This window comes from Pelobates fuscus, chromosome 2 (genome assembly GCF_036172605.1).
Source record: "Pelobates fuscus isolate aPelFus1 chromosome 2, aPelFus1.pri, whole genome shotgun sequence".
Taxonomy (NCBI): domain Eukaryota; kingdom Metazoa; phylum Chordata; class Amphibia; order Anura; family Pelobatidae; genus Pelobates; species Pelobates fuscus.
In genome coordinates, this window is record NC_086318.1 from 16,679,400 (window position 1) to 16,696,788 (window position 17,389).

Consider the following 17,389-nt stretch of genomic DNA (forward strand, 5'->3'; position numbering starts at 1 on the left):
TTCCTTTTTGTTAGAATGCGGCTTTTCGAAGTCTCTTTGCAAATTTCAAGTGCATCTGTTCTTTTTGTCATATTCCCTACAATGGGAGAAGGGTTTTGTGCAAAAATCACCGTCGACAAAAGCAAAACTCATGCTCGCTGTACTTTCAGAGATGGATTTTCTACTAAAAATGCAAGAAAATCATGTTTACTCACATGAGCGATCAGCTTGCTGAATAGAGTTGTGGCGAAAGTGACCTCGCCACTGGTTTTTGGAGAGGAATATTTGCCAACCTTTTGCTCTGTGACTATGGCCCCTTTTAATTTGTTTTGGCTGAGAGACCCTATTTGTGGCCATTGGGACTTTAGACAATGGTTCTTCGAACTCCCGAACAGTCGACGTGGCCGCCATTCGACATTGGAACACGCGGTGGCGGCCATCTTGTTCGCATTGACTTAAACCACGAATAGACTTCAAGGGGACTTTGCCGCGAATGCCCTGGAGCTATTTTTGGCATGAAAACCTTGCGGTTCCAGGTCGGTCCTCCAGCGGCACTTAGCCGCCAATCTATGGAACTGTTTTGGGCATGAAATCCCGGGTTCGCCTGGGCAAAATTATGACTTCTATGAAATTTCTGAACCCCTGATCTGATCTGGGTGATTTTCGGATATGTCGCTCACCCAGATCAGAACTGTCGGTTGATGTAACATTTATGGGGATATGTTGTGTTTTGGGCCACTTATGGTACTTTAGAAAAATGTGCGGTTTTTATTTTTTTCTGCCTAGGGATAATTAAGTTAATGCATTAACTGCCTTAATTATATCACAGGCAGAGGGGAGGGATTGTTTGCTGTATGTGTGTAGGTTTGGAAATGATTGACTGGACAGATCAAACTTTTGCCAAGAATACAATTTCACATCAACAGACTGTTTTCTTCTTCTATGTATGTTGAAGGAAAGAGGCATTTGAATCTGGGGACTTTTTAAATACGATGGGTATGCAGCAAACACATTCCCCCAATTTTCCTGCGCAAAGTCAGCATTGTGGCAGTTTCTGTAGTGTAGTGGTTATCACGTTCGCCTCACACGCGAAAGGTCCCAGGTTCGAAACCTGGCAGAAACATTATTTAATTTTTGCTAAATCTGCCGACGTTAGAAGTCTTCTGAATTGGAAATGCACTGCTTGACTATGAATCCAAAAATCACGTATACTCGGCAAAACGTAAGCGATCTGTTAGCTGAATAAAGTGGTTATCACGCGAAAGGTCCCCGGTTCGAAACCGGGCAGAAACATTGCTTTTGTTCTGTTTTGGATTCCTTTTTGTTAGAATGCGGCTTTTCGAAGTCTCTTTGCAAATTTCAAGTGCATCTGTTCTTTTTGTCATATTCCCTACAATGGGAGAAGGGTTTTGTGCAAAAATCACCGTCAACAAAAGCAAAACTCATGCTCGCTGTACTTTCAGAGATGGATTTTCTACTAAAAATGCAAGAAAATCTTGTTTACTCACATGAGCGATCAGCTTGCTGAATAGAGTTGTGGCGAAAGTGACCTCGCCACTGGTTTTTGGAGAGGAATATTTGCCAACCTTTTGCTCTGTGACTATGGCCCCTTTTAATTTGTTTTGGCTGAGAGACCCTATTTGTGGCCATTGGGACTTTAGACAATGGTTCTTCGAACTCCCGAACAGTCGACGTGGCGCCATTCGACAATGGAACACGCGGTGGCGGCCATCTTGTTCGCATTGACTTAAACCATGAATAGACTTCAAGGGGACTTTGCCGCGAATGCCCTGGAGCTATTTTCGGCATGAAAACCTCGCGGTTCCAGGTCGGTCCTCCAGCGGCACTTAGCCGCCAATCTATGGAACTGTTTTGGGCATGAAATCCCGGGTTCGCCTGGGCAAAATTATGACTTCTATGAAATTTCTGAACCCCTGATCTGATCTGGGTGATTTTCGGATATGTCGCTCACTCAGATCAGAGCTGTCGGGTGATGTAACATTTATGTGGATATGTTGTGTTTTGGGCCACTTATGGTACTTTAGAAAAATGTGCGTTTTTAATTTTTTCTGCCTGGGGATAATTAAGTTAATGCATTAACTGCCTTAATTATATCACAGGCAGAGGGGAGGGATTGTTTGCTGTATGTGTGTAGGTTTGGAAATGATTGACTGGACAGATCAAACTTTTGCCAAGAATACAATTTCACATCAACAGACTGTTTTCTTCTTCTATGTATGTTGAAGGAAATAGGCATTTGAATCTGGGGACTTTTTAAATATGATGGGTATGCAGCAAACACATTCCCCCAATTTTCCTGCGCAAAGTCGGAATTGTGGCAGTTTCTGTAGTGTAGTGGTTATCACGTTTGCCTCACACGCGAAAGGTCCCAGGTTCGAAACCTGGCAGAAACATTATTTAATTTTTGCTAAATCTGCCGACGTTAGAAGTCTTCTGAATTGGAAATGCACCTGCTTGACTATGAATCCAAAAATCACGTATACTCGGCAAGACGTAAGCGATCTGTTAGCTGAATAAAGTGGTTTCCAAAAACCTGAAGCCAATGTTGTCTGAGAAAAAGCTGAATTGCACTCATTAAATCAGCATGCGCCATGTGCAAGTACCGAATGCAAGAGAGCATTTTCTGTCTTGCATTCAGTGCTTGCACATGGCGCATGCTACTCCGGTCTCAACATGGATGTGCACAGCTGTAGTTTCTGTAGTGTAGTGGTTATCACGTTCGCCTAACACGCGAAAGGTCCCCGTTTCGAAACCAGGCAGAAACATTGCTTTCGTTCAGTTTTGGATTCCTTTTTGTTAGAATGCGGCTTTTCGAAGTCTCTTTGCAAATTTCAAGTGCATCTGTTCTTTTTGTCATATTCCCTACAATGGGAGAAGGGTTTTGTGCAAAAATCACCGTCGACAAAAGCAAAACTCATGCTCGCTGTACTTTCAGAGATGGATTTTCTACTAAAAATGCAAGAAAATCATGTTTACTCACATGAGCGATCAGCTTGCTGAATAGAGTTGTGGCGGAAGTGACCTCGCCACTGGTTTTTGGAGAGGAATATTTGCCAACCTTTTGCTCTGTGACTATGGCCCCTTTTAATTTGTTTTGGCTGAGAGACCCTATTTGTGGCCATTGGGACTTTAGACAATGGTTCTTCGAACTCCCGAACAGTCGACGTGGCCGCCATTCGACATTGGAACACGCGTTGGCGGCCATCTTGTTCGCATTGACTTAAACCACGAATAGACTTCAAGGGGACTTTGCCGCGAATGCCCTGGAGCTATTTTCGGCATGAAAACCTCGCGGTTCCAGGTCGGTCCTCCAGCGGCACTTAGCCGCCAATCTATGGAACTGTTTTGGGCATGAAATCCTGCGTTCGCCTGGGCAAAATTATGACTTCTATGAAATTTCTGAACCCCTGATCTGATCTGGGTAATTTTCGGATATGTCGCTCACCCAGATCAGAGCTGTCGGGTGATGCAACATTTATGGGGATATGTTGTGTTTTGGGCCACTTATGGTACTTTAGAAAAATGTGCGTTTTTTATTTTTTACTGCCTGGGGATAATTAAGTTAATGCATTAACTGCCTTAATTATATCACAGGCAGAGGGGAGGGATTGTTTACTGTATGTGTGTAGGTTTGGAAATGATTGACTGGACAGATCAAACTTTTGCCAAGAATACAATTTCACATCAACAGACTGTTTTCTTCTTCTATGTATGTTGAAGGAAATAGGCATTTGAATCTGGGGACTTTTTAAATACGATGGGTATGCAGCAAACACATTCCCCCAATTTTCCTGCGCAAAGTCGGCATTGTGGCAGTTTCTGTAGTGTAGTGGTTATCACGTTCGCCTCACACGCGAAAGGTCCCAGGTTCGAAACCTGGCAGAAACATTATTTAATTTTTGCTAAATCTGCCGACGTTAGAAGTCTTCTGAATTGGAAATGCACCTGCTTGACTATGAATCCAAAAATCACGTATACTCGGCAAGACATAAGCGATCTGTTAGCTGAATAAAGTGGTTTCCAAAAACCTGAAGCTAATGTTGTCTGAGAAAAAGCTGAATTGCACTCATTAAATCAGCATGCGCCATGTGCAAGTACCGAATGCAAGACAGCATTTTCTGTCTTGCATTCAGTGCTTGCACATGGCGCATGCTACTCCGGTCTCAACATGGATGTGCACAGCTGTAGTTTCTGTAGTGTAGTGGTTATCACGTTCGCCTAACACGCGAAAGGTCGCCGGGCAGAAACATTGCTTTTGTTCTGTTTTGGATTCCTTTTTGTTAGAAAGCGGCTTTTCGAAGTCTCTTTGCAAATTTCAAGTGCATCTGTTCCTTTTGTCATATTCCCTACAATGGGAGAAGGGTTTTGTGCAAAAATCACCGTCGACAAAAGCAAAACTCATGCTTGCTGTACTTTCAGAGATGGATTTTCTACTAAAAATGCAAGAAAATCATGTTTACTCACATGAGCGATCAGCTTGCTGAATAGAGTTGTGGCGAAAGTGACCTCGCCACTGGTTTTTGGAGAGGAATATTTGCCAACCTTTTGCTCTGTGACTATGGCCCCTTTTAATTTGTTTTGGCTGAGAGACCCTATTTGTGGCCATTGGGACTTTAGACAATGGTTCTTCGAACTCCCGAACAGTCGACGTGGCCGCCATTCGACATTGGAACACGAGGTGGCGGCCATCTTGTTCGCATTGACTTAAACCACGAATAGACTTCAAGGGGACTTTGCCGCGAATGCCCTGGAGCTATTTTCGGCATGAAAACCTCGCGGTTCCAGGTCGGTCCTCCAGCGGCACTTAGCCGCCAATCTATGGAACTGTTTTGGGCATGAAATCCCGGGTTCGCCTGGGCAAAATTATGACTTCTATGAAATTTCTGAACCCCTGATCTGATCCGGGTGATTTTCGGATATGTCGCTCACCCAGATCAGAGCTGTCGGGTGATGTAACATTTATGGGGATATGTTGTGTTTTGGGCCACTTATGGTACTTTAGAAAAATGTGCGTTTTTTATTTTTTACTGCCTGGGGATAATTAAGTTAATGCATTAACTGCCTTAATTATATCACAGGCAGAGGGGAGGGATTGTTTGCTGTATGTGTGTAGGTTTGGAAATGATTGACTGGACAGATCAAACTTTTGCCAAGAATACAATTTCACATCAACAGACTGTTTTCTTCTTCTATGTATGTTGAAGGAAATAGGCATTTGAATCTGGGGACTTTTTAAATACGATGGGTATGCAGCAAACACATTCCCCCAATTTTCCTGCGCAAAGTCGGCATTGTGGCAGTTTCTGTAGTGTAGTGGTTATCACGTTCGCCTCACACGCGAAAGGTCCCAGGTTCGACACCTGGCAGAAACATTATTTAATTTTTGCTAAATCTGCCGACGTTAGAAGTCTTCTGAATTGGAAATGCACCTGCTTGACTATGAATCCAAAAATCACGTATACTCGGCAAGACGTAAGCGATCTGTTAGCTGAATAAAGTGGTTTCCAAAAACCTGAAGCTAATGTTGTCTGAGAAAAAGCTGAATTGCACTCATTAAATCAGCATGCGCCATGTGCAAGTACCGAATGCAAGACAGCATTTTCTGTCTTGCATTCAGTGCTTGCACATGGCGCATGCTATTCCGGTCTCAACATGGATCTGCACAGCTGTAGTTTCTGTAGTGTAGTGGTTATCATGTTCGCCTAACACGCGAAAGGTCCCCGGTTCGAAACCGGGCAGAAACATTGCTTTTGTTACGTTTTGGATTCCTTTTTGTTAGAATGCGGCTTTTCGAAGTCTCCTTGCAAATTTCAAGTGCAGCTGTTCTTTTTGTCATATTCCCTACAATGGGAGAAGGGTTTTGTGCAAAAATCACCGTCGACAAAAGCAAAACTCATGCTCGCTGTACTTTCAGAGATGGATTTTCTACTAAAAATGCAAGAAAATCATGTTTACTCACATGAGCGATCAGCTTGCTGAATAGAGTTGTGGCGAAAGTGACCTCGCCACTGGTTTTTGGAGAGGAATATTTGCCAACCTTTTGCTCTGTGACTATGGCCCCTTTTAATTTGTTTTGGCTGAGAGACCCTATTTGTGGCCATTGGGACTTTAGACAATGGTTCTTCGAACTCCCGAACAGTCGACGTGGCCGCCATTCGACATTGGAACACGCGGTGGCGGCCATCTTGTTCGCATTGACTTAAACCACGAATAGACTTCAAGGGGACTTTGCCGCGAATGCCCTGGAGCTATTTTCGGCATGAAAATCTCGCGGTTCCAGGTCGGTCCTCCAGCGGCACTTAGCCGCCAATCTATGGAACTGTTTTGGGCATGAAATCCCGGGTTCGCCTGGGCAAAATTATGACTTCTATGAAATTTCTGAACCCCTGATATGATCCGGGTGATTTTCGGATATGTCGCTCACCCAGATCAGAGCTGTCGGGTGATGTAACATTTATGTGGATATGTTGTGTTTTGGGCCACTTATGGTACTTTAGAAAAATGTGCGTTTTTTATTTTTTTCTGCCTGGGGATAATTAAGTTAATGCATTAACTGCCTTAATTATATCACAGGCAGAGGGGAGGGATTGTTTACTGTATGTGTGTAGGTTTGGAAATGATTGACTGGACAGATCAAACTTTTGCCAAGAATACAATTTCACATCAACAGACTGTTTTCTTCTTCTATGTATGTTGAAGGAAATAGGCATTTGAATCTGGGGACTTTTTAAATACGATGGGTATGCAGCAAACACATTCCCCCAATCTTCCTGCGCAAAGTCAGCATTGTGGTAGTTTCTGTAGTGTAGTGGTTATCACGTTCGCCTCACACGTGAAAGGTCCCAGGTTGAAACCTGGCAGAAACATTATGTAATTTTTGCTAAATCTGCTGGCGTTAGAAGTCTTCTGAATTGGAAATGCACCTGCTTGACTATGAATCCAAAAATCACGTATACTCGGCAAGACGTAAGCGATCTGTTAGCTGAATAAAGTGGTTTCCAAAAACCTGAAGCTAATGTTGTCTGAGAAAAAGCTGAATTGCACTCATTAAATCAGCATGCGCCATGTGCAAGTACCGAATGCAAGACAGCATTTTCTGTCTTGTATTCAGTGCTTGCACATGGCGCATGCTACTCCGGTCTCAACATGGATGTGCACAGCTGTAGTTTCTGTAGTGTAGTGGTTATCACGTTCGCCTAACACGCGAAAGGTCCCCGGTTCGAAACCGGGCAGAAACATTGCTTTTGTTCTGTTTTGGATTCCTTTTTGTTAGAATGCGGCTTTTCGAAGTCTCTTTGCAAATTTCAAGTGCATCTGTTCTTTTTGTCATATTCCCTACAATGGGAGAAGGGTTTTGTGCAAAAATCACCGTCGACAAAAGCAAAACTCATGCTCGCTGTATTTTCAGAGATGGATTTTCTACTAAAAATGCAAGAAAATCATGTTTACTCACATGAGCGATCAGCTTGCTGAATAGAGTTGTGGCGAAACTGACCTCTCCACTGGTTTTTGGAGAGGAATATTTGCCAACCTTTTGCTCTGTGACTATGGCCCCTTTTAATTTGTTTTGGCTGAGAGACCCTATTTGTGGCCATTGGGACTTTAGACATGGTTCTTCGAACTCCCGAACAGTCGACGTGGCCGCCATTCGACATTGGAACACGCGGTGGCGGCCATCTTGTTCGCATTGACTTAAACCACGAATAGACTTCAAGGGGACTTTGCCGCGAATGCCCTGGAGCTATTTTCGGCATGAAAACCTCACGGTTCCAGGTCGGTCCTCCAGCGGCACTTAGCCGCCATTCTATGGAACTGTTTTGGGCATGAAATCCCGGGTTCGTCTGGGCAAAATTATGACTTCTATGAAATTACTGAACCCCTGATGTGATCCGGGTGATTTTCGGATATGTCGCTCACCCAGATCAGAGCTGTCGGGTGATGCAACATTTATGGGGATATGTTGTGTTTTGGGCCACTTATGGTACTTTAGAAAAATGTGCGTTTTTTATTTTTTACTGCCTGGGGATAATTAAGTTAATGCATTAACTGCCTTAATTATATCACAGGCAGAGGGGAGGGATTGTTTACTGTATGTGTGTAGGTTTGGAAATGATTGACTGGACAGATCAAACTTTTGCCAAGAATACAATTTCACATCAACAGACTGTTTTCTTCTTCTATGTATGTTGAAGGAAATAGGCATTTGAATCTGGGGACTTTTTAAATACGATGGGTATGCAGCAAACACATTCCCCCAATTTTCCTGCGCAAAGTCGGCATTGTGGCAGTTTCTGTAGTGTAGTGGTTATCACGTTCGCCTCACACGCGAAAGGTCCCAGGTTCGAAACCTGGCAGAAACATTATTTAATTTTTGCTAAATCTGCCGACGTTAGAAGTCTTCTGAATTGGAAATGCACCTGCTTGACTATGAATCCAAAAATCACGTATACTCGGCAAGACATAAGCGATCTGTTAGCTGAATAAAGTGGTTTCCAAAAACCTGAAGCTAATGTTGTCTGAGAAAAAGCTGAATTGCACTCATTAAATCAGCATGCGCCATGTGCAAGTACCGAATGCAAGACAGCATTTTCTGTCTTGCATTCAGTGCTTGCACATGGCGCATGCTACTCCGGTCTCAACATGGATGTGCACAGCTGTAGTTTCTGTAGTGTAGTGGTTATCACGTTCGCCTAACACGCGAAAGGTCGCCGGGCAGAAACATTGCTTTTGTTCTGTTTTGGATTCCTTTTTGTTAGAAAGCGGCTTTTCGAAGTCTCTTTGCAAATTTCAAGTGCATCTGTTCCTTTTGTCATATTCCCTACAATGGGAGAAGGGTTTTGTGCAAAAATCACCGTCGACAAAAGCAAAACTCATGCTTGCTGTACTTTCAGAGATGGATTTTCTACTAAAAATGCAAGAAAATCATGTTTACTCACATGAGCGATCAGCTTGCTGAATAGAGTTGTGGCGAAAGTGACCTCGCCACTGGTTTTTGGAGAGGAATATTTGCCAACCTTTTGCTCTGTGACTATGGCCCCTTTTAATTTGTTTTGGCTGAGAGACCCTATTTGTGGCCATTGGGACTTTAGACAATGGTTCTTCGAACTCCCGAACAGTCGACGTGGCCGCCATTCGACATTGGAACACGAGGTGGCGGCCATCTTGTTCGCATTGACTTAAACCACGAATAGACTTCAAGGGGACTTTGCCGCGAATGCCCTGGAGCTATTTTCGGCATGAAAACCTCGCGGTTCCAGGTCGGTCCTCCAGCGGCACTTAGCCGCCAATCTATGGAACTGTTTTGGGCATGAAATCCCGGGTTCGCCTGGGCAAAATTATGACTTCTATGAAATTTCTGAACCCCTGATCTGATCCGGGTGATTTTCGGATATGTCGCTCACCCAGATCAGAGCTGTCGGGTGATGTAACATTTATGGGGATATGTTGTGTTTTGGGCCACTTATGGTACTTTAGAAAAATGTGCGTTTTTTATTTTTTACTGCCTGGGGATAATTAAGTTAATGCATTAACTGCCTTAATTATATCACAGGCAGAGGGGAGGGATTGTTTGCTGTATGTGTGTAGGTTTGGAAATGATTGACTGGACAGATCAAACTTTTGCCAAGAATACAATTTCACATCAACAGACTGTTTTCTTCTTCTATGTATGTTGAAGGAAATAGGCATTTGAATCTGGGGACTTTTTAAATACGATGGGTATGCAGCAAACACATTCCCCCAATTTTCCTGCGCAAAGTCGGCATTGTGGCAGTTTCTGTAGTGTAGTGGTTATCACGTTCGCCTCACACGCGAAAGGTCCCAGGTTCGACACCTGGCAGAAACATTATTTAATTTTTGCTAAATCTGCCGACGTTAGAAGTCTTCTGAATTGGAAATGCACCTGCTTGACTATGAATCCAAAAATCACGTATACTCGGCAAGACGTAAGCGATCTGTTAGCTGAATAAAGTGGTTTCCAAAAACCTGAAGCTAATGTTGTCTGAGAAAAAGCTGAATTGCACTCATTAAATCAGCATGCGCCATGTGCAAGTACCGAATGCAAGACAGCATTTTCTGTCTTGCATTCAGTGCTTGCACATGGCGCATGCTATTCCGGTCTCAACATGGATCTGCACAGCTGTAGTTTCTGTAGTGTAGTGGTTATCACGTTCGCCTAACACGCGAAAGGTCCCCGGTTCGAAACCGGGCAGAAACATTGCTTTTGTTACGTTTTGGATTCCTTTTTGTTAGAATGCGGCTTTTCGAAGTCTCCTTGCAAATTTCAAGTGCATCTGTTCTTTTTGTCATATTCCCTACAATGGGAGAAGGGTTTTGTGCAAAAATCACCGTCGACAAAAGCAAAACTCATGCTCGCTGTACTTTCAGAGATGGATTTTCTACTAAAAATGCAAAAAAATCATGTTTACTCACATGAGCGATCAGCTTGCTGAATAGAGTTGTGGCGAAAGTGACCTCGCCACTGGTTTTTGGAGAGGAATATTTGCCAACCTTTTGCTCTGTGACTATGGCCCCTTTTAATTTGTTTTGGCTGAGAGACCCTATTTGTGGCCATTGGGACTTTAGACAATGGTTCTTCGAACTCCCGAACAGTCGACGTGGCCGCCATTCGACATTGGAACACGCGGTGGCGGCCATCTTGTTCGCATTGACTTAAACCACGAATAGACTTCAAGGGGACTTTGCCGCGAATGCCCTGGAGCTATTTTCGGCATGAAAACCTCGCGGTTCCAGGTCGGTCCTCCAGCGGCACTTAGCCGCCAATCTATGGAACTGTTTTGGGCATGAAATCCCGGGTTCGCCTGGGCAAAATTATGACTTCTATGAAATTTCTGAACCCCTGATGTGATCTGGGTGATTTTCGGTTATGTCGCTCACCCAGATCAGAGCTGTCGGGTGATGTAACATTTATGTGGATATGTTGTGTTTTGGGCCACTTATGGTACTTTAGAAAAATGTGCGTTTTTTATTTTTTTCTGCCTGGGGATAATTAAGTTAATGCATTAACTGCCTTAATTATATCACAGGCAGAGGGGAGGGATTGTTTACTGTATGTGTGTAGGTTTGGAAATGATTGACTGGACAGATCAAACTTTTGCCAAGAATACAATTTCACATCAACAGACTGTTTTCTTCTTCTATGTATGTTGAAGGAAATAGGCATTTGAATCTGGGGACTTTTTAAATACGATGGGTATGCAGCAAACACATTCCCCCAATTTTCCTGTGCAAAGTCGGCATTGTGGCAGTTTCTGTAGTGTAGTGGTTATCACGTTCGCCTCACACGCGAAAGGTCCCAGGTTCGAAACCTGGCAGAAACATTATTTAATTTTTGCTAAATCTGCCGACGTTAGAAGTCTTCTGAATTGGAAATGCACCTGCTTGACTATGAATCCAAAAATCACGTATACTCGGCAAGACGTAAGCGATCTGTTAGCTGAATAAAGTGGTTTCCAAAAACCTGAAGCTAATGTTGTCTGAGAAAAAGCTGAATTGCACTCATTAAATCAGCATGCGCCATGTGCAAGTACCGAATGCAAGACAGCATTTTCTGTCTTGCATTCAGTGCTTGCACATGGCGCATGCTATTCCGGTCTCAACATGGATCTGCACAGCTGTAGTTTCTGTAGTGTAGTGGTTATCACGTTCGCCTAACACGCGAAAGGTCGCCGGGCAGAAACATTGCTTTTGTTCTGTTTTGGATTCCTTTTTGTTAGAAAGCGGCTTTTCGAAGTCTCTTTGCAAATTTCAAGTGCATCTGTTCCTTTTGTCATATTCCCTACAATGGGAGAAGGGTTTTGTGCAAAAATCACCGTCGACAAAAGCAAAACTCATGCTTGCTGTACTTTCAGAGATGGATTTTCTACTAAAAATGCAAGAAAATCATGTTTACTCACATGAGCGATCAGCTTGCTGAATAGAGTTGTGGCGAAAGTGACCTCGCCACTGGTTTTTGGAGAGGAATATTTGCCAACCTTTTGCTCTGTGACTATGGCCCCTTTTAATTTGTTTTGGCTGAGAGACCCTATTTGTGGCCATTGGGACTTTAGACAATGGTTCTTCGAACTCCCGAACAGTCGACGTGGCCGCCATTCGACATTGGAACACGAGGTGGCGGCCATCTTGTTCGCATTGACTTAAACCACGAATAGACTTCAAGGGGACTTTGCCGCGAATGCCCTGGAGCTATTTTCGGCATGAAAACCTCGCGGTTCCAGGTCGGTCCTCCAGCGGCACTTAGCCGCCAATCTATGGAACTGTTTTGGGCATGAAATCCCGGGTTCGCCTGGGCAAAATTATGACTTCTATGAAATTTCTGAACCCCTGATCTGATCCGGGTGATTTTCGGATATGTCGCTCACCCAGATCAGAGCTGTCGGGTGATGTAACATTTATGGGGATATGTTGTGTTTTGGGCCACTTATGGTACTTTAGAAAAATGTGCGTTTTTTATTTTTTACTGCCTGGGGATAATTAAGTTAATGCATTAACTGCCTTAATTATATCACAGGCAGAGGGGAGGGATTGTTTACTGTATGTGTGTAGGTTTGGAAATGATTGACTGGACAGATCAAACTTTTGCCAAGAATACAATTTCACATCAACAGACTGTTTTCTTCTTCTATGTATGTTGAAGGAAATAGGCATTTGAATCTGGGGACTTTTTAAATACGATGGGTATGCAGCAAACACATTCCCCCAATTTTCCTGCGCAAAGTCAGTATTGTGGTAGTTTCTGTAATGTAGTGGTTATCACGTTCGAAACCTGGCAGAAAAATTATTTAATTTTTGCTAAATCTGCTGACGTTAGAAGTCTTCTGAATTGGAAATGCACCTGCTTGACTATGAATCCAAAAATCACGTATACTCGGCAAGACGTAAGCGATCTGTTAGCTGAATAAAGTGGTTTCCAAAAACCTGAAGCTAATGTTGTCTGAGAAAAAGCTGAATTGCACTCATTAAATCAGCATGCGCCATGTGCAAGTACCGAATGCAAGACAGCATTTTCTGTCTTGCATTCAGTGCTTGCACATGGCGCATGCTACTCCGGTCTCAACATGGATGTGCACAGCTGTAGTTTCTGTAGTGTAGTGGTTATCACGTTCGCCTAACACGCGAAAGGTCCCCGGTTCGAAACCGGGCAGAAAAATTGCTTTTGTTCTGTTTTGGATTCCTTTTTGTTAGAATGCGGCTTTTCGAAGTCTCTTTGCAAATTTCAAGTGCATCTGTTCTTTTTGTCATATTCCCTACAATGGGAGAAGGGTTTTGTGCAAAAATCACCGTCGACAAAAGCAAAACTCATGCTCGCTGTATTTTCAGAGATGGATTTTCTACTAAAAATGCAAGAAAATCATGTTTACTCACATGAGCGATCAGCTTGCTGAATAGAGTTGTGGCGAAACTGACCTCTCCACTGGTTTTTGGAGAGGAATATTTGCCAACCTTTTGCTCTGTGACTATGGCCCCTTTTAATTTGTTTTGGCTGAGAGACCCTATTTGTGGCCATTGGGACTTTAGACATGGTTCTTCGAACTCCCGAACAGTCGACGTGGCCGCCATTCGACATTGGAACACGCGGTGGCGGCCATCTTGTTCGCATTGACTTAAACCACGAATAGACTTCAAGGGGACTTTGCCGCGAATGCCCTGGAGCTATTTTCGGCATGAAAACCTCACGGTTCCAGGTCGGTCCTCCAGCGGCACTTAGCCGCCATTCTATGGAACTGTTTTGGGCATGAAATCCCGGGTTCGTCTGGGCAAAATTATGACTTCTATGAAATTACTGAACCCCTGATGTGATCCGGGTGATTTTCGGATATGTCGCTCACCCAGATCAGAGCTGTCGGGTGATGCAACATTTATGGGGATATGTTGTGTTTTGGGCCACTTATGGTACTTTAGAAAAATGTGCGTTTTTTATTTTTTACTGCCTGGGGATAATTAAGTTAATGCATTAACTGCCTTAATTATATCACAGGCAGAGGGGAGGGATTGTTTACTGTATGTGTGTAGGTTTGGAAATGATTGACTGGACAGATCAAACTTTTGCCAAGAATACAATTTCACATCAACAGACTGTTTTCTTCTTCTATGTATGTTGAAGGAAATAGGCATTTGAATCTGGGGACTTTTTAAATACGATGGGTATGCAGCAAACACATTCCCCCAATTTTCCTGCGCAAAGTCGGCATTGTGGCAGTTTCTGTAGTGTAGTGGTTATCACGTTCGCCTCACACGCGAAAGGTCCCAGGTTCGAAACCTGGCAGAAACATTATTTAATTTTTGCTAAATCTGCCGACGTTAGAAGTCTTCTGAATTGGAAATGCACCTGCTTGACTATGAATCCAAAAATCACGTATACTCGGCAAGACATAAGCGATCTGTTAGCTGAATAAAGTGGTTTCCAAAAACCTGAAGCTAATGTTGTCTGAGAAAAAGCTGAATTGCACTCATTAAATCAGCATGCGCCATGTGCAAGTACCGAATGCAAGACAGCATTTTCTGTCTTGCATTCAGTGCTTGCACATGGCGCATGCTACTCCGGTCTCAACATGGATGTGCACAGCTGTAGTTTCTGTAGTGTAGTGGTTATCACGTTCGCCTAACACGCGAAAGGTCCCCGGTTCGAAACCGGGCAGAAACATTGCTTTTGTTACGTTTTGGATTCCTTTTTGTTAGAATGCGGCTTTTCGAAGTCTCCTTGCAAATTTCAAGTGCATCTGTTCTTTTTGTCATATTCCCTACAATGGGAGAAGGGTTTTGTGCAAAAATCACCGTCGACAAAAGCAAAACTCATGCTCGCTGTACTTTCAGAGATGGATTTTCTACTAAAAATGCAAGAAAATCATGTTTACTCACATGAGCGATCAGCTTGCTGAATAGAGTTGTTGCGAAAGTGACCTCGCCACTGGTTTTTGGAGAGGAATATTTGCCAACCTTTTGCTCTGTGACTATGGCCCCTTTTAATTTGTTTTGGCTGAGAGACCCTATTTGTGGCCATTGGGACTTTAGACAATGGTTCTTCGAACTCCCGAACAGTCGACGTGGCCGCCATTCGACATTGGAACACGCGGTGGCGGCCATCTTGTTCGCATTGACTTAAACCACGAATAAACTTCAAGGGGACTTTGCCGCGAATGCCCTGGAGCTATTTTCGGCATGAAAACCTCGCGGTTCCCGGTCGGTCCTCCAGCGGCACTTAGCCGCCAATCTATGGAACTGTTTTGGGCATGAAATCCCGGGTTCGCCTGGGCAAAATTATGACTTCTATGAAATTTCTGAACCCCTGATCTGATCTGGGTGATTTTCGGATATGTCGCTCACCCAGATCAGAGCTGTCTGGTGATGTAACATTCATGGGGATATGTTGTGTTTTGGGCCACTTATGGTACTTTAGAAAATGTGCGTTTTTAATTTTTTCTGCCTGGGGATAATTAAGTTAATGCATTAACTGCCTTAATTATATCACAGGCAGAGGGGAGGGATTGTTTGCTGTATGTGTGTAGGTTTGGAAATGATTGACTGGACAGATCAAACTTTTGCCAAGAATACAATTTCACATCAACAGACTGTTTTCTTCTTCTATGTATGTTGAAGGAAATAGGCATTTGAATCTGGGGACTTTTTAAATACGATGGGTATGCAGCAAACACATTCCCCCAATCTTCCTGCGCAAAGTCGGCATTGTGGCAGTTTCTGTAGTGTAGTGGTTATCACGTTCGCCTCACACGTGAAAGGTCCCAGGTTGAAACCTGGCAGAAACATTATGTAATTTTTGCTAAATCTGCTGGCGTTAGAAGTCTTCTGAATTGGAAATGCACCTGCTTGACTATGAATCCAAAAATCACGTATACTCGGCAAGACGTAAGCGATCTGTTAGCTGAATAAAGTGGTTTCCAAAAACCTGAAGCTAATGTTGTCTGAGAAAAAGCTGAATTGCACTCATTAAATCAGCATGCGCCATGTGCAAGTACCAAATGCAAGACAGCATTTTCTGTCTTGCATTCAGTGCTTGCACATGGCGCATGCTACTCCGGTCTCGACAGGATTGTGCACAGCTGTAGTTTCTGTAGTGTAGTGGTTATCACGTTCGCCTAACACGCGAAAGGTCCCCGGTTCGAAACCGGGCAGAAACACTGCTTTTGTTCTGTTTTGGATTCCTTTTTGTTAGAATGCGGCTTTTCGAAGTCTCTTTGCAAATTTCAAGTGCATCTGTTCTTTTTGTCATATTCCCTACAATGGGAGAAGGGTTTTGTGCAAAAATCACCGTCAACAAAAGCAAAACTCATGCTCGCTGTACTTTCAGAGATGGATTTTCTACTAAAAATGCAAGAAAATCATGTTTACTCACATGAGCGATCAGCTTGCTGAATAGAGTTGTGGCGAAAGTGACCTCGCCACTGGTTTTTGGAGAGGAATATTTGCCAACCTTTTGCTCTGTGACTATGGCCCCTTTTAATTTGTTTTGGCTGAGAGACCCTATTTGTGGCCATTGGGACTTTAGACAATGGTTCTTCGAACTCCCGAACAGTCGACGTGGCCGCCATTCGACATTGGAACACGCGGTGGCGGCCATCTTGTTCGCATTGACTTAAACCACGAATAGACTTCAAGGGGACTTTGCCGCGAATGCCCTGGAGCTATTTTCGGCATGAAAACCTCGCGGTTCCAGGTCGGTCCTCCAGCGGCACTTAGCCGCCATTCTATGGAACTGTTTTGGGCATGAAATCCCGGGTTCGCCTGGGCAAAATTATGACTTCTATGAAATTTCTTAACCCCTGATCTGATCCGGGTGATTTTCGGATATGTCGCTCACCCAGATCAGAGCTGTCGGGTGATGTAACATTTATGGGGATATGTTGTGTTTTGGGCCACTTATGGTACTTTAGAAAAATGTGCGTTTTTTATTTTTTACTGCCTGGGGATAATTAAGTTAATGCATTAACTGCCTTAATTATATCACAGGCAGAGGGGAGGGATTGTTTGCTGTATGTGTGTAGGTTTGGAAATGATTGACTGGACAGATCAAACTTTTGCCAAGAATACAATTTCACATCAACAGACTGTTTTCTTCTTCTATGTATGTTGAAGGAAATAGGCATTTGAATCTGGGGACTTTTTAAATACGATGGGTATGCAGCAAACACATTCCCACAATTTTCCTGCGCAAAGTCGGCATTGTGGCAGTTTCTGTAGTGTAGTGGTTATCACGTTCGCCTCACACGCGAAAGGTCCCAGGTTCGAAACCTGGCAGAAACATTATTTAATTTTTGCTAAATCTGCCGACGTTAGAAGTCTTCTGAATTGGAAATGCACCTGCTTGACTATGAATCCAAAAATCACGTATACTCGGCAAGACATAAGCGATCTG

At 43.5% G+C, this 17,389-nt stretch overlaps 15 non-coding genes across 15 annotated transcripts; all 15 read left to right on the plus strand.

Annotated features, from left to right (window-relative positions):
• The first annotated feature begins 1,029 nt into the window (after positions 1-1,029).
• Positions 1,030-1,102, plus strand: TRNAV-CAC (transfer RNA valine (anticodon CAC)). The gene has a single exon. It is a non-coding gene; the product is annotated as a tRNA-Val (tRNA).
• Positions 1,103-2,320: 1,218 nt separating this feature from the next.
• TRNAV-CAC (transfer RNA valine (anticodon CAC)) lies at positions 2,321-2,393 on the plus strand. Its single transcript has one exon. It is a non-coding gene; the product is annotated as a tRNA-Val (tRNA).
• Positions 2,394-3,815: 1,422 nt separating this feature from the next.
• Positions 3,816-3,888, plus strand: TRNAV-CAC (transfer RNA valine (anticodon CAC)). Its single transcript has one exon. It is a non-coding gene; the product is annotated as a tRNA-Val (tRNA).
• A 1,411-nt stretch (positions 3,889-5,299) lies between these two features.
• Positions 5,300-5,372, plus strand: TRNAV-CAC (transfer RNA valine (anticodon CAC)). The gene has a single exon. It is a non-coding gene; the product is annotated as a tRNA-Val (tRNA).
• Positions 5,373-5,671: 299 nt separating this feature from the next.
• Positions 5,672-5,744, plus strand: TRNAV-AAC (transfer RNA valine (anticodon AAC)). The gene has a single exon. It is a non-coding gene; the product is annotated as a tRNA-Val (tRNA).
• A 1,421-nt stretch (positions 5,745-7,165) lies between these two features.
• Positions 7,166-7,238, plus strand: TRNAV-AAC (transfer RNA valine (anticodon AAC)). The gene has a single exon. It is a non-coding gene; the product is annotated as a tRNA-Val (tRNA).
• A 1,049-nt stretch (positions 7,239-8,287) lies between these two features.
• TRNAV-CAC (transfer RNA valine (anticodon CAC)) lies at positions 8,288-8,360 on the plus strand. Its single transcript has one exon. It is a non-coding gene; the product is annotated as a tRNA-Val (tRNA).
• A 1,411-nt stretch (positions 8,361-9,771) lies between these two features.
• Positions 9,772-9,844, plus strand: TRNAV-CAC (transfer RNA valine (anticodon CAC)). Its single transcript has one exon. It is a non-coding gene; the product is annotated as a tRNA-Val (tRNA).
• A 299-nt stretch (positions 9,845-10,143) lies between these two features.
• On the plus strand, positions 10,144-10,216 carry TRNAV-AAC (transfer RNA valine (anticodon AAC)). The gene has a single exon. It is a non-coding gene; the product is annotated as a tRNA-Val (tRNA).
• Positions 10,217-11,266: 1,050 nt separating this feature from the next.
• TRNAV-CAC (transfer RNA valine (anticodon CAC)) lies at positions 11,267-11,339 on the plus strand. Its single transcript has one exon. It is a non-coding gene; the product is annotated as a tRNA-Val (tRNA).
• Positions 11,340-13,095: 1,756 nt separating this feature from the next.
• TRNAV-AAC (transfer RNA valine (anticodon AAC)) lies at positions 13,096-13,168 on the plus strand. The gene has a single exon. It is a non-coding gene; the product is annotated as a tRNA-Val (tRNA).
• A 1,049-nt stretch (positions 13,169-14,217) lies between these two features.
• TRNAV-CAC (transfer RNA valine (anticodon CAC)) lies at positions 14,218-14,290 on the plus strand. Its single transcript has one exon. It is a non-coding gene; the product is annotated as a tRNA-Val (tRNA).
• A 299-nt stretch (positions 14,291-14,589) lies between these two features.
• Positions 14,590-14,662, plus strand: TRNAV-AAC (transfer RNA valine (anticodon AAC)). Its single transcript has one exon. It is a non-coding gene; the product is annotated as a tRNA-Val (tRNA).
• A 1,419-nt stretch (positions 14,663-16,081) lies between these two features.
• On the plus strand, positions 16,082-16,154 carry TRNAV-AAC (transfer RNA valine (anticodon AAC)). The gene has a single exon. It is a non-coding gene; the product is annotated as a tRNA-Val (tRNA).
• A 1,050-nt stretch (positions 16,155-17,204) lies between these two features.
• Positions 17,205-17,277, plus strand: TRNAV-CAC (transfer RNA valine (anticodon CAC)). The gene has a single exon. It is a non-coding gene; the product is annotated as a tRNA-Val (tRNA).
• Positions 17,278-17,389: the final 112 nt, after the last annotated feature.